Below are 8,010 nucleotides of genomic sequence, written 5' to 3'. Positions count from 1 at the left end.
CAAGGAACCCAAGGCAGGGCTCGATCTCACCACCCCCCACATCATGACCTGAGCCAAAACCAAGAGTCGGATGCTTCACTGGCTGAGCCCCCCAGGCGCCACTTTAATTTACTGGTCTTGAACTCATGGCCCTGAGATCAATACCTGAGCTGAGATCAAGAGTCAGATACCAAACCAACTGAGCCAGTCAGATGCCCAATTTATTAAATTTTAAATTTCTTTTTATTTTAGCCATTCTAATATGTATGTAGATAGTACCTCACTATGGTTTTAATTTGCATTTCCCTGATAGTTAATGATGCTGAGCACCCATCCATGTGGTATTCGCCATTCATATGTCCTCTTCAGTGCTGTGCTGTTCAAGCCTCGTCTCAATTTTTTTTTAATTGGGTTGTTTTCCTTCCTTCTTTTTTTTTTTTTAAGGATTTTATTTATTTATCTATTTGACAGAGTGACAGAGAGACAAGTCACAAGTAGGCAGAGAGGCAGGCAGAGAGAGAGGAGGAAGCAGGCTCCCTGCTGAGCAGAGACACCCCCCCCCCCCATGCAGGGTTTGATCCCAGGATCCTGAGATCACGACCTGAGCCGAAGGCAGAGGCTTAACCCACTGAGTCACCCAGGCGCCCCAAATTGGGTTGTTTTCTAACTATTGAGTTTGGAAAGCTCTTTCTAAATTTCATATATATATATATATATGTGTATATATATATATATATATGTGTGTGTGTGTGTGTATACATATATATGTATATGTGTGTGTATATATACATATATATACACATATATGTATATGTGTATGTATGTATGTATATATATATATACATATATACACACATACAGTTGGAAGTGTGATTTGCAGTTTTTTTCTCTCAGTCTTGTAGGATGTCTTTCCTTATCTTAGCAGTGTTGTTCTGAAAGCAAAATTTAAAAAACATGTTGAGGGGGGTGCCTGGGTGGGTCAGTGGGTTAGGCCCCTGCCTTTGGCTCGGGTCATGGTCTCAGGGTCCTGGGATCGAGCCCCGCATCGGGCTCTCTGCTCAGCGGGGAACCTGCTTCCTCCTCTCTCTCTGCCTGCCTCTGCCTGCTTGTCATCTCTCTCGGTCAAATAAATAAATAAAATCTTAAAAAAAAAAAAAAACCATGTTGAGGTTCATTTTATCACTGTGTTTCTTTATTTGTAATAAAATACACATGACAGGGCACCTGGCTGGCTCAGTCAGTTAAGCATATGCCTTTGGTCATGATCCTGGGGTTCTGGGATCAAGTCCTGCATTAGGCTCCCTGGGAGCCTGCTTCTCTCTCTCCTCTGCCCCTCCCTTGTTTGTGTGTTCTCTCTTTCTCTCTCAAGTAAATGAAGAAAATCTTTTAAAAAAAACACAAAACATAAAATATGCAATGTATAGTTCAGTGGCATTAGGTAAATTCATGATGTTGTGTGACCATCACTACTATTTCTAGGACTTTTTTTTTCTATTACCCCAAACAGAAATTCTGCCCCTAATAAGTAATTGTAAGGGCCTATTAGCCAGATTGATTCTATCTTGGATTAAACAGTCATTTTGTTGTTTATGCAGTAAAACTTAAACTGACCCTGCCCCCCCTCCAGGAGACTTACTTAAAAGAAAGCCTGGGAAACCAGTCCCAGGTGACAAAGCCCAAATACAAGGGTGGGTCAGGCCAAGTGGAAGTATCCAATCAGTGGGGGCGCATACTGTCTCCCTAGCTACCAAGGAGTGTGGGTCCCGCCTTTTGGGCACCAATTCTGACCAAGGTGATAGGCTAGTTCAAATATCTACAAGGGTAAATTGTAATTCAAGTGGTCACTTATGTGTGACCTAGCATGACTGTGCAGCTTTCTCTGTGTGTTACAATCTCATTGGCCACCTGTGCGTGGCCAGGTCCACCCACATAGCCTTTGCCCTTAAAAGCTAGTCTGTAAGGCAGAGAGAGGTCGCCTCTTTGTAAAGGGTGGCCCCGGCCAGTCGGTTAGATTCTCAATGCTTGGCACGAAATAAAGCTTTGCTTGACCTTTGCTTTGTATCAGTCTTGCTCCTTTAATCATGGACTCATTAGTGGAGGGACCTTTCATTTGGGGGCCCATCCGGGATTAAATGATGAGAACTGAGCCAGCATCAGAATTTCTGGGAAAAGCCTCTGGAGGTAAGATCTCAGGATCCTATCTGTCTGTCTGGTTGTGGAGCTCCAGGGTATGGCCCAATGGGGAGAAGCTGGACGCAGCCATGCTCCCCAGGGCTGGAGTGGATGTGGGGATGCCCCTTCCCTCCACTGGTAGATCACCAGGAGGTTCAAGTCCCCCTAGACAGCCAGAGGGTTCGAGTCCCCCTAGACGGTCACTGGGTGTTGGAATCTCCCTAGGCAGTCACCGGGGGTTCGAGTCCACCTGGATGGTCAGGGAGTTCAAGTCCCCCTAGGCTGTCAGGAGATCAAGAAAGTCCCCACCGGTGGCAGGTTTTGAGTAAGGACCACTGGGCCAGCAGTTGTCTTTGTCTTGTCTTTTTGTTGTCTGATGTGTTGTTTGCTGTGTTTGAAGAAATGGGGCAAGCAAAGAGTAAGGGGACTCTGACTTTTAATGGCTATCACCGGAGCCAACTCTGGTTAGTCTAACTTGAGACTTTAAGGAATATTCCCAAGCAGCTGCCAAAACTCCCTTTGTTTTGGGGAAGTTCCTGTCTTCTCTGGCCCAACCGGGTGCCTAGCCCCTCCCCCTTGCTGGCGGGAAAGCATGGTGTCTGCTCTTCTGTTGAAGCTGATGAGCTCTAGAGCTGGAAACCCTTTTTCTGCCTTTTGGCGGCACTTTGTTCTGTTCTTCACTTTCGGGAAACAAGAAGAGCACCCCCTAGACCTAACACCCCTACTCCGGATCTTCCCACCCATGTCTCAGGTAAACATTTGACGTGGAGTGGCCTAGGTGGAACTTAAATCAGCATTTGAACTAAGTTAAGTTTGTTGGGTTAATTAGAATGAACACGTCTTTTGAATTAATAGCAGTAAATGTGAAACTTCAAAGTTTTTACTTAAGGTCAAATAAACTCGTGTTATTTGTTAAAATCTGTTAGCAAAGAGATGGCTGAACTGATGGCTAATTGTCTCTCTCGGGGTTTTAATGGGTAATTGTTAAAGTAGCTTTCGGAGTCTTTGGTAATCTGAAGCTTTAAAGGTTTGCTTGGATGACAAATGGAATTAAATTTGTTGGGCGTCTAAGTCTTAACCGAATGGGATAAAATGCTAGAGCACTGGTTACTGGAACTAGGTTTGTGCTTTTGAAATCTGTTGGTAAACATGTTTTGTGCTTAACTGATTCATAAATTTGCCTTCTAAGAATTCTGTTGTAACAGGTCACAATTGTTATAACAGTTCACAATTCACAAAAAGACTAAATTCACAATTTAGTCTTCACTAGAGATTGAGGTGTTTCTAAGAAAATGTAAATGGTTTTCTCTTTGCTTTCCTAGAGTTGTAAATGAGATCTCTTTGGCTCATAAGGCTTTTCCTTGATATGCTAAGTTACTCAGGGAGTAGTCTAAGCCAGTGATAAACCTTGGGTTACATTTTGGTAAATGCAGTAACTACTCTAGAGGTTCTATACATTTCCTAAAGTTTTAATGTTTTAATATGGTCATCACTTGATACTTAACATATCTATTCTGACTTTTTGTCATTTGTAATTGTTTTAATTCTCTTGTAAGATGAATTCTGCCTTAAAGGAAATTCATATGGGAGACTTTCAGGACAAAAACAAGTCTTTGATATCCTGGAACTGAAATGGGTAAGAATTTACAGAAGTACAAGCTGCATTCAGACTAAACCAGAATTATCAACATGGGACTAGATGAACTGAAAGATTGTAATGTTGTGTCTCTTAATGTTTTAAACAATTACTGCTTCTGTAATGTTTGCTCCTCCAGACTAGGGAAAGTTTTTCTTAAGTTATCTGTAACTTACAGAGATGTAAAAGTACTCATTTGTAAACAAATCAAGGCATTCAACTTTTCTCTCTCTCTGAACCCTCTGAAACCAAAAGGTCTCAGTAAGTATTCTTTCTTCCATGGTAATCAGTCTTTTGCATAAATTCAATAAGAATCTGTTCTCCTTGTAACAGGACACCATTGGGAACATTGGTTATTTTACCAAGGCTTTGACTGGAATGTCATATTTGAAAAAGACTCAGATATAACCAGACAGTTTAAAAGAACTAAGGTTGACTTTATAAAACCTGGAGCCGTAAAGGCCTTTGGAACTGTTGGCCTGATACCTTGCTTACAGAGTTCCCAGCAGCCTCACCCCTCACCAGGTGAGTAAAGAATGTCACTTCCTGACAGGTTCAGGACCTCAGGAAGAGGAATTCACCCAAATCGACAGGTATTGCAGGCATGTCTGATGGCAAGTACGTGTCTTGACTTCTGGCCTGGAGAGGCTACTAAAAGTTCAACCTAAAGATTCCTTATAAGAAGTTCCAGCAAAGCATATTCTAAAAGATCTATATGATCAACTCACTGTTCTTGATGAGCATATGTAAATAAGTAGGCCAAGTTTGTTAAAACTGGACTTGTTTTTCAAATAAATTAGTCCTAATTTGGCTACTCTGGAAATTAGGGTTATTTTAGAGAGAAAAATTATGTTTTAATAACACATCTTTATGGATGTTAAATTCTAGATTTGGTTGTCTTTAAATGTTTGTTTACCTAAGCTAGACAACTTGAGGTAAACTTCAGAGAAGTTGCACAATAGCTCGTTTAGACAATCTTGCCTTTGCCAGTCAGTCAGCCCCAGATGTAAGGAGGACACTTCAGAAAATTGAAGGATTTGAAAAGAAGAATCTGACTGAGTTAGTGGGAATAGCAGAAATAGCAGCTGAGGACTAGGATCACGCTTGTGGGGGACAAGAGCTCTCTTACAGACTCTGCAGGAAAAAGGATATCAGGTGTCAGCAACAAAAGCACAGCTTTGTCAGAGCCATGCCACTTATTTTGGCTTTGATCTCCATGGGGGAGTTTCTTGGGATGGTGGGCTACTGCAGGCTGTGGATACCGCGGTTCGTGGAGGGTGCCTGACCTCTCTACGAACTGACTAAGGGAGAACTCAGTATGATAGAGTGGACAGCTGAGGCAGAAGGAGCATTTTGGGGATTACAAACAGCCTTACTGAGTGCCCCAGCATTGGCCATCCCAGATGTTACCAAGCCCTTCCACTTGTATGTGGATGAAAAGGCAGGGGTGGCCAAAGGAGTCCTAACTCAGACTCTGGGGCCTTGGAAAAGGCCAATAGCCCATCTTAGCAAGAAGCTAGATCTAGTAGCGGCTGGGTTCCCCTCTTACCTCTCTGCATAATTGCTGCCATGGCTCTCCTGGTCAAGGATGCAAGTATATTTACAGAAATGGACTAAATTAGGGGCGCCTGGGTGGCTCAGTGGGTTAGGCCGCTGCCTTCGGCTCAGGTCATGATCTCAGGGTCCTGGGATCCAGCCCCGCATCGGGCTCTCTGCTCAGCAGGGAGCCTGCTTCCCTCTCTCTCTCTCTGCCTGCCTCTCCATCTACTTGTGATTTCTCTCTGTAAAATAAATAAATAAAATCTTTAAAAAAAAAAAAAAGAAATGGACTAAATTAGACTATGAAGGGGATTGGGCTAAGCCAAATACATCAGGACACTCATTTGGAGACACACAAACTTAAGGAACTTATGGGCAAGCAGTTCAAGGTTTCTAAATTAGGGCATATGGCTCAGGATGTGGTTGATAGATGGGCTCAATGTCAGGCGGTAAATGCAGGAGGAACTAGAATGGGAAGAGGGAAAAGAGAAAGAGGTAAGGAACGAGGAATTTATTGGGAAATAGATTTTACAGAGATGAAACCGGGAAAATATGGACACAAGTATATATTAGTTTTTGTGGATACTTTTCCAGGCTGGGTAGAGGCTTTTTATGCCAAACATGAAACAACAGGAGTGGTAGCCAAAAAAAAACTACTAGAGGTTTGGGTTACCTCTCGCTATTGCGTCAGACAATGGCCCTACATTTGTGAGTTCAGTCTCACAGGCATTGGCCAAGGCCGTGGGCACTAATTGGAAACTACATTGTGCCTACCGATCCCAGAGCTCTGGGCAAATAGAGAGAATGAACTGGACTCTTAAAGAGACCTTGACAAAGTTAATTCTGGAGACTGGCAGTGGATGGGTGGATCTCCTTCCTTTCGCCCTCCTCAGGGAGTGATGTACACCCTACTTAAACAAGGCGACCCCATTTGAAATAATGTTCAGGAGACCCCCCCCCTCCCCCGCTCTGCCCTCGGCTACAAGAGGTTGCCCTAACAGAAATGACTGATCAGTCTTTACTCCAGTCACTACAGGCATTGGAGTCTGTCTTGGAAGGAGCCAGTGCAGGCATCCAAACTGCCCACACTGGGACAGAGACGGAGGTGGAACCACATCCTTACCAAACCGGGGATTTGGTTTGGATATGCCACCACCAAGTGGGAAACTTGGAGCCTCGCTAGAAGGGACCGATTGCTGTCATCCTAACCACCCCCCATGGCAATGGAAGTTGAGGGCATCAGGGCCTGGATTCACACAGGTCACGTCAAATGAGCTGAGGACGAGGACACCCCCAGAGATGGATGCCGCTGCCGATGGACCCCGCCAATTGTGGACTAAAGCTAAGACTCAAAAAATAATGAGTTCATTAAGTTCATTGTTGCTCCTATTGTTAAGATATAGGTGGGAGATATAGACAATTGCAAAATAGAAGAAGGCTTGACATACTATTTCTAGAAAAGGGGGGCTCTGTGTAGCCCTAGGAAAGAAATGCTGTTTCTGGGTAAATCACACTGGAGTCATTAAAGACAGTCTGGCAAACGAGGACATAGAACTGGCTGAAAAGTCAAAGATTTGACTAATCTCCAAAGAAAAGGGGGGAATGTAAGGGCCTATTAGCCAGATTGATTCTATCTTGGATTAAACAGTCATTTTGTTGTTTATGCAGTAAAACTTAAACTGACCCTGCCCCCCCTCCAGGAGACTTACTTAAAAGAAAGCCTGGGAAACCAGTCCCAGGTGACAAAGCCCAAATACAAGGGTGGGTCAGGCCAAGTGGAAGTATCCAATCAGTGGGGGCGCATACTGTCTCCCTAGCTACCAAGGAGTGTGGGTCCCGCCTTTTGGGCACCAATTCTGACCAAGGTGATAGGCTAGTTCAAATATCTACAAGGGTAAATTGTAATTCAAGTGGTCACTTATGTGTGACCTAGCATGACTGTGCAGCTTTCTCTGTGTGTTACAATCTCATTGGCCACCTGTGCGTGGCCAGGTCCACCCACATAGCCTTTGCCCTTAAAAGCTAGTCTGTAAGGCAGAGAGAGGTCGCCTCTTTGTAAAGGGTGGCCCCGGCCAGTCGGTTAGATTCTCAATGCTTGGCATGAAATAAAGCTTTGCTTGACCTTTGCTTTGTATCAGTCTTGCTCCTTTAATCATGGACCCATTAGTGGGGGACCTTTCAGTAATAATTCCCCATTCCCCTCCCCAGGCCCTGGAAACCTCTCTTCTTTCTGTGTTTTGAATTCGCCTATTCTTGATGCCTCATATGTATGCAATCACATAACATTTTCCACTTTGTGAGTGGCTTAAGTCTGCTGGCATAATTTTTTTTACTTAAACTTTGTTTTTTCAGTGTTCCAAGATTCATTGTTTATGCACCACACCCAGTGCTCCAGGCTCACCCAACTCCCCACACCCCTCACCTCCAAAACCCTGAGTTTGTTTCTCAGAGTCCACAGTCTCTCATGGTTTCTCTCCCCCTATTTCCCCCAACTCCCTTCTCTCCTTCTCCCAATGTCCTCCGTTTTATTCTTTATGCTCCACATGTAAGTGAGACCATATGGTAATTGACTTTTCTCTGCTTGATTTATTTCACTCAGCATAATCTCCTCCAGTCTGATCCATGTTGATACAAGAGTTGGGTATTCATTCTTTCTGATGGAGGTGTAATACTCCATAGTATAT

At 43.8% G+C, this 8,010-nt stretch overlaps 1 long non-coding RNA gene across 1 annotated transcript; it reads left to right on the top strand.

The window, feature by feature from the left end:
- Positions 1–1,522: 1,522 nt before the first annotated feature.
- Positions 1,523–7,418, top strand: LOC132012950 (uncharacterized). Its single transcript, XR_009402821.1, has 4 exons — positions 1,523–2,160; positions 3,708–3,787; positions 4,121–4,312; positions 6,354–7,418. It is a non-coding gene; the product is annotated as an uncharacterized LOC132012950 (long non-coding RNA).
- Positions 7,419–8,010: the final 592 nt, after the last annotated feature.

The sequence above is a fragment of the Mustela nigripes genome, chromosome 3, assembly GCF_022355385.1.
Source record: "Mustela nigripes isolate SB6536 chromosome 3, MUSNIG.SB6536, whole genome shotgun sequence".
Taxonomy (NCBI): domain Eukaryota; kingdom Metazoa; phylum Chordata; class Mammalia; order Carnivora; family Mustelidae; genus Mustela; species Mustela nigripes.
This window is presented reverse-complemented; position numbering and strand designations above follow the sequence as displayed.